The sequence below is a fragment of the Anastrepha obliqua genome, chromosome 5, assembly GCF_027943255.1.
Source record: "Anastrepha obliqua isolate idAnaObli1 chromosome 5, idAnaObli1_1.0, whole genome shotgun sequence".
NCBI classification, from domain to species: domain Eukaryota; kingdom Metazoa; phylum Arthropoda; class Insecta; order Diptera; family Tephritidae; genus Anastrepha; species Anastrepha obliqua.
In genome coordinates this window covers 3,056,960-3,063,838 of record NC_072896.1, presented here as the reverse complement: position 1 = coordinate 3,063,838, position 6,879 = coordinate 3,056,960, and positions in this window count along the sequence as shown.

Here is a 6,879-nt window from a genome sequence, read left to right as displayed (position 1 = left end):
ACTTTTCCATTATCCATCTTCTTCAAATTTGAGGACTATCAACTGTTCGCTTTATAGGGAATGAAAGTTGCACAGGAGATTTTGCTTGACAAAAATTGAGAAAACACAGCATTAGGCTGTAAATGTAAGTAAGTACTTCTCTCAGCATTCCAGGCCGACACATTTGTTGTCATTCAAAAAATTTCGAAACAATAGAATCAGTAGTTCAAAAAATTAGTTCCATTGTTGAGACTGACATGCAAGGAAGGTATTTCCGCTTATTAAGTAAGAAAGATAATTACACTTAACATAAATGGGTATGTGGGTATGTACTTATTCACGCATGTACTCGTATACACCTGGCCATTAGGCCGGGTCGATTTGTGGGGAGGCAAAAAAATCGCCCATTGCTCTGTGAAATTCGTATTCTAGGGATCAAAATAAGAAACTTTGCGAAGGAACCATACCTCTAAAATGAATTCTGATGTCCCCCAATTTGGGTCGAACTTTTTAGTTTCTTTTCTCATGTAAAGCCCAAAAATGGTGATATTTTGAAATGATTGTATGGGGAACCCCCAGGGGAGTTCCAGGGGGTGTGTCACTGGCATGGGTGGATCGACCGTCCAAAGTTAGTGGGGGTCGGTCATACATTCGGACTCGAGTGGAGCACTCTAAATGGGTCAAAGTGGGATTTTTCAAAATTTGCCCCTACCCAAAAGTTCGACCCAAATTGGGGGACATCAGAATTCGTTTTAGAGGTATGGTTCCTTCGGCAAAGTTTCTTATTTTAATCCCTAGAATACGATTTTCACAGAGCAATGAGCGATTTTTAAATCGACCCGCCCTACTGGGCATACTTACTTGTATATTAATGACTCAAACAATGACTGACTTAATTAATTAGCCTTAGATGATTAGGAGGAAAATTATGAATACGTGAGTTATATTTATTTGCTTAGAACGTCATTTGACTCCCAGCGTTAGCCACATTGGCTAAAGAATTTCCTGAGAGGTACACCCACATGCACATACACAGGTGCTTATATGCACTCGTTCCCTGACCCAGCGCCAAGACTCCAGCAGTTGATGAAAGTACAATAATTATTTTAGATTGCATCTCTTTAAGCAAAACCAATTGAAATTATAGTAATTTCGCTGCTGTGCTGAGCGTGCATTGGCAGCGCTTCGTTGAGTCTTGATGAATGAATGAGTTGTTTGGGAGCGATTGGAGGAGGTTTACTTATGCACACACACTCGTATATGGGTGATTTCAGCGGTAGGTGCACACAAATTTCATTATCCAGGGAATCGTTACTGATTTCAATATTAAACAGGAGGCTGAATGAAGTAAAATAATCAACTAAACTACTGACCTCTTTGCCTTAAACAAAATGAGCCAAAAACACAAAAACATTTTAGTACTTCAACTTCAAAAACTCCATTGTAGCAAAAGCTAATGTTTTTTCAGTACTTCTCAATTGATTTTTAATGCACTCCCATAAAAGTCGCACACTCGGTGCCTTACTGAGCTCAGTGCTATTACTCCGATTTAATTGTTTACACTTCATCCCAGTCAACGGTGTGTTTGCCTGTGTTTATTCAAATCTTACTTCGAGTTGTATAAAATTTGTTTAGTCGTAAATTTTTAATGACACCCCAGCCAGTTGATTGTTACATATTTGCAATTTAAAATGTGCTATTACTTAGCTATTATTCCAAACCACATAATATTGGCAATTTTTTTTCTCATTTATGAGTCACTTGCAGCGCCCTCTCGCCGATGACCGAGAATAAAAAACTCAATTGCCAGCGCCCGCCCAACGAATAGAGTTATTTTTAGAGCAGAAGTGTTCATGCATTCGGTCGTGTCGGTGTTTAAATTTTTTTTTCGTTTATTTGTTTTTGTGTTTGCCAGTATTTTAGCTTGCCGAGGTATCTAATTACAGCTTTAAAATTTTTCGTTTATGATTTTAGTAGATTATGCTTAAGTGCTATTGAGAAATACAAAGGATTTGCAGTTCTGTAGGGAATTGCTCCAATTAACTCGACGGATAAGTATTCAAAATTTCGAAATTCGGTGGATTTAGAAATCTTGTTTTATATACAGTAGCCGAACGAAAAATTACAATATAACTAAAAATTTTAGAATTTGCTTAAGTATTAAAAAAAAAAAATCTAAAAAACCAGTTTTACTCGTACAAAATAATTTCACCGGTCCAACCTCACCACTTAAGCTACGTCCCCATATACTTTTATTTTTACTTGAAATTTGAAATTTAAAAAGGTCGAGCCAAGGAGCACCAGGAGATTTGGTGGCTCCTAAAACACTCTGGCTAAAGAGCCCATTGTATTTAGAGCTCTGCAAAGAGTCAGAGAAGGAAGGAGAAAAATATCCGAGAAAGAGATAGGAAAGAATAGAGACAGAGACAGAGATAGTTAGTTCTGTGAGAATTTTCCAGATTCTTTGGCAAATCTGTAAATATCCTCCAGTTTTAGATAACGAATATTACTTATTCTCATGACACCGGAACCCAAAACTCGTAGCCGTGCTCTAGGAAAGGCAGGACACTCACAGAGAAAGTGCTCAGTGCTATACGTCTCATCCAAGCACGACAGGCACATTGGGTCGTCAATGATTCCAATGGTGGTCATATGCTGACCCCATGGGTTGTGTTCTGTAATAATACCGACCATCAACCGAACATCTTTCCTTCCAAGTTTTAGTAGAAAGTTTGAGAGTTTTCTGTTCGGACTTGGCACAAAACACTTTGCAGTTCTGCAACGTTCTAGACCGGACCATCGCTCTTTATGTAGATTGCATAATAATCGCAGATTCAATTCATGATTCCTGCGGAACTGATTCCGATTATTGGCTCTCGCCCTTGTGGCCTGTTTCCCGCTCTATGTCCTCCATTCGGCTACTTTCAGGATGCAAAAACTTCCGTTTGGAAATCAGTTGCCATTTCCCCCATAGCATAGTGATACTTATTACTATCGTTTTCTTACTAACCCGGTAGAAACAAACAAACAGATAACAAGAAAATACATTCATATCACTTAAAGAGGAACTTACTCCTGTACCAAACTAACCTGATCTTCATACTAATGGAACCCATTTTGTCGAAGTTAAAGTTGTGGTTTGGTAAGTTTGCAATGCAATTTTCCGAATATGTAGAAGTCACAGTGAGCCATATCAAGCGAATACGGGGAGTGACTGATGGTTAAAAAACGATTTCTATTCAAAAAGTCAGTCACAATAGTAGATTGGTGAGATAGTGCAATAAGCGTAAGTTTCCTCCTTCGCGGTATTCAGGACGAATTCGATGAAACGCTCATATAGAAAATTACATTGACGGTTTGACCCATTGGCACGAACTTCTTGTGCACAATTCCCTGGCAATCATAAAAAAAAATGAGCATCGATTTGATTTTTGACTTTTCCAAGCGCGATTTTAAGGATGGTGGCTAGTCTGGGGCCTTCCAGACGGCACTTTGACGCTTAATTTTAGTTTTATATTGGAAACACCACGTTTCACCACCAGTTACAATGTTGCAAAGGAAGTTCTCGTCTTTTCTCGCCACTCTAATGAGGCCTTTCGAATGTTGAATTCTGAGCAATTTTTGGTCCTCAGTTTATTTGTGCGGAATAAAACGTGCGCAGACTTTTCGTAAGCGCAAATGATCAGTTAAAATGCGATAAATCCATGTTTTGGAGATATTCAACTCCGATTCCATGAATTTCAACGATGACTTCGATTCATTTTTGATCAATTTACGAACAATTTTGATGGAGTTTTCGGTGATTACTGAACCACCTCTGAAACGTGCAAACCACTCATGAACTCTGGCACGAAATAGGCAATCATCTCCATAAACTTCAATTCAAGTGTTTCGTTAAACGTTTTACCGATTTTAAAACAAAATTTGATATTAGCTCTTTGTTCGAAACTCATTTCTCCACCGATGGCACAGGCATACTGACACTTTAGACGCAATAACTTCGCTTCCACTGAACCGAATGTCACCAAGCTTTCACTGAAAGTCAGCTATGTAAGGATGTAACTTCCAACGCACTAACTCATTAAAAAGATAACGCTCCCAAAAACATTTTTATGACGCCAGTCTTGTTTATTTTGGACTTCACCTTGTATATATATATGTATGTATAAACTCCACTCACTCCGAAAAATATCAGAGAAGAAGGAATATATGTAAAATATGTATTCATGAACTCCATGTACAAGCATTCCTTTGCCAGTTTTTATACTGAAATCTCTGCAGATTTCTCTGTAGAAGCCCCTAATCTCTTTACGGATTTTTTCAGCTGAAACATTGAGTCCAACACGAGTCTACATAAGTGATGACGGTGCTTCTAAGCTCGACTACCCTATTAAGTTTGAAGACCTCCCCCTAACCATTGATGACGTCATCATCTCAAACAGATGTAGATGCATTTTGCTCTCTCTCAAGAATGTCTTAGCAACTATTTAACTGGTGCAAATTTGCTAAATGCAATGCTCTCCACATCCTTTAGATGTAAAAAGCTACATCCACAAGCTGTAACTCTCATTGTCCATGAGTTTGTTTCATTCCAAAAACTAACAGCCGGTTAGGCCCAAATTCAATTTTACTAAAATGTGCCCGGCCTGGAAGAAATTTAGCCTCCCTTGTATATATAATTAGTGCTCACATATTTTGTTGGTTGTTTTGTAGAAATCCTCCTTCTCTATGACGCCACCGAACGATATATGGTTTTTATGAGGAGTTTTTTCATCGCAGAAATACACTGGGTGTTCTGCGATTACTTGCCGTTGGGTGACCGCTATTAGTAGGTTTTTCTATCATTTGGTGTTTCAACTCCGAGGTTTTGAAAGGTAGTTACGGACCTATCCATTCAGGTGTTTAGCCATTTAGTTTTACATTCCCATTTCGAAATGATTTTAAGGTGACCTACTTTGACACGTTTGAGGCCCATTTTCTCCCATTAAGTGGCTATATACCTTGTGAGCCCGAAAAAATGGATGATTGTCATAATTTTTTTTAAATAGGTTTTAGAAATTTTATTCAAATCAGGCATATATCATACTGAAAGGGTAACTCTCGAAGAATACATTTTGGTGTTTTTATTTTAAAAAATATTATTATTTATTGTTGATATCGCCACTCCCCCGAAAGGACGTTTTTTAAAAGAAGATTGCGGCGATCACTGTAGCGCATAAGCAGCTCAACTGCAATCAAAAAAATTAAATGGTTATTGTAGAAAAATGTTTTTTAGTGAATCTGAACGGTTTATTTACCCAAAAAAAAAATTTTCTCGATATGAAAACCGCTTTGCAGCAAAAACACGATTTTTGAGGGGTTGAAAAAAAAAAATTAATGCCAGCAAACTATGCAAATATTTATAAAAATTGAACTATTCAGATTCACGAGGTTGTAACCTCGATTAATTTAAAAAAAAATGTATGCAAATTGGTCAAATATTGTATTTTTTGGTAAATAATGATCACCGCGAGGGTAATTTTCAAAAAACACGACTTCGAGAAAATCGCGTCTAAAGTTTTGGGTGCATTTCATTTATGGATAATGTCGCGCGCTTCCACAGTCTGTAACTTTCATTCTAGTGCTCCGATCCCTATGACTTTTTGAATTTATATTTTTAAGAGGATGTACTTTTAGAATATGCCATAAATAAATTTTCAATTTTTTAGTCCAACATAAGGTATATAACCTTTTAAGAACACCTCTCAAAACCATTACTGTTAAATTTAAACCTCTTTTTCTTTCGCATTGAAACTTCGTACAGCCGGAATAAATTTCTCTAAATGAATTGCTTTATATATTATTTTCATGCACACTTTCAAGATGTTTTTATTCTGCTCGAATATTTTCGACGTGAACAGTTTTTTTCGAACGAGCTTCACTTCACTACAATTTTTATTTAACATAACTAAGCAAAACTACAAATCGAAAATAACACCTAAAAAGTGGTACGAATACCACAATATCTTCAAACTCCTGACTAGGATAAAACTGCCGCAAAAGTGAGGTTAAGTAACTAAAACCATAATTTGTTCATTATGCCATGGGTGGTATGAAGCACTGAAATAATTTTGGACTGGTATCGATTTTGAAATCCGTCTGCGAAACTCTCCTAGCCGCCGTTCTTCAATAACTCAACTGGCGGCAGCCCGTTGACTCCACCAGCTTTTTTGTGCTTCAGTCCTGTTACAGTCGTATCTCATCGTGGTTGGGTAGCAGAACGCCAATTTCGTGGTAAACGGTTGGGAGATCGGAATATTCTTCTTCTTTGTCTCTGTTGTTGAAATTTTGAGAAAAATTACGTTCAAAATGGCAGCTTTTTCTTTTGAGGGGCTTTTTCGAGGCAAAAATACACGTGGAGGTTTGTCATTGACTATCGAGGGATGACCGCCATTAGAAAAAGTATTTTTTCTAATTTGGTATTGCCCGAGATTTTTAAACTGGGCAGTACCGAATGGTAGTGACGTACAAACACATTCGGCTACGGCGGCCACCACTTTAGTGGATCTTGGAAACGAATACATCGGAGCGACCCTTCTAAATCTCCACACAGGATGGTTACCACATCCGGCAAAAACCCACACGCGAGAGTCAGCGTTGAGTGTACCACCATAGCTTATTACACTCTATGAATATATACAAGGTGGCGCAAAATTAATCACTCTATCGGGAGATTTATACTTTTTGCAAATAGTGTACGTCAATCATATTTAACACATGAGAACTAGACAGCTGCAGTATATCAACAGGCCAGTAATGGAGCGCATAAAGGTCTAAATAAAGATTAAAATATTTTTTTTTATTTATTAAAAAAATGATTCAAAAACAAAATTGGGTGATTACTTTTGCCCCACCTTTATA